The sequence below is a fragment of the Papaver somniferum genome, chromosome 3 (genome assembly GCF_003573695.1).
Source record: "Papaver somniferum cultivar HN1 chromosome 3, ASM357369v1, whole genome shotgun sequence".
Taxonomy (NCBI): domain Eukaryota; kingdom Viridiplantae; phylum Streptophyta; class Magnoliopsida; order Ranunculales; family Papaveraceae; genus Papaver; species Papaver somniferum.
In genome coordinates, this window is record NC_039360.1 from 221,710,991 (window position 1) to 221,712,008 (window position 1,018).

At 39.2% G+C, this 1,018-nt stretch overlaps 1 pseudogene; it reads right to left on the reverse strand.

The window, feature by feature from the left end:
- Positions 1-564: 564 nt before the first annotated feature.
- On the reverse strand, positions 565-664 carry LOC113362390 (annotated as a pseudogene).
- Between the last annotated feature and the right edge of the window lie 354 nt (positions 665-1,018).

Here is a 1,018-nt window from a genome sequence, read left to right on the forward strand (position 1 = left end):
TTTGCTTACCCTTCCAATTTAGAAAATTCCATTGTATGCCTGAACGTAAAAGAGACGCACTAGGTAGATTTGTTAAAGAGAAAACTAGTAGTTTGAAGCGTCTCGATTACCTTAATCTAGAGAGTCCGACTTTTGAAGAGTCTGTTTTTGAACGTCCTTTTACTGAGGAGAGAATCCTTGTTGCTCCGACAACGCCAGAAATGGCAACTTTGAAATCTTTGTTGAATCCAACTAGGACTACTCGTCCCTCATGTATCAGGTTAGATGAGACGGAAGCAATTTATGAACTTAAACTTGGGACCTTACAGCTGCTCCCAATATTTTTAGGGAAAGAAAATGAAAACCCCTATTTCCATGTTAGGGACTTTGAGGAAATTTGTAGTACCCTCAGGATTAGAAACTTAGATGATGATGCTTTGAAACTTAGGTTATTCCCCTTTTCCCTGAAAGATAAAGCTAAATCGTGGCTATATAGTTTGGCTTCCGGGTAAATCGAAACTTATGAACAACTTACATCTTCCTTTTTGAACAAGTTTTTCCCTAGGCACAAAACATCGTCTACTAGGACGCAAATCTGCACGTTTTCTCAACATGAGGGAGAAACTTTGTATAGGTATTTGGAAAGGTTCAATGATTTATTAGCCCAATGTCCTCATCATGGTTTAGAAAATATTAGGTTAGTTCAGATCCTTTATGAGGGTTTAGATTATCCCACCACAACCATAGTAGAATCTATGTGTACTGGTGGATTTGAGAACCAAACAGTTGATGACACGATGACATATTTGCATGAAGTCGCCGAAAAGACCCAACAATGGGAAAGTAGTAGGGGACCCCAGAAAACAATTCTTCTCGGCAGAGGAAACGTTAATAGGGTAAAAGGAGGCTATGAATCAGATGCCAAAATTGCTGCTATAGCGAAAAGGTTAGAAGCTTTAGAAGTGGGTAACACTAGTGGTAGATTGGAGCCTTTTTGGGAAGGCGAGAATAATGAAGAGCAAGCCAATGCTCTATATAA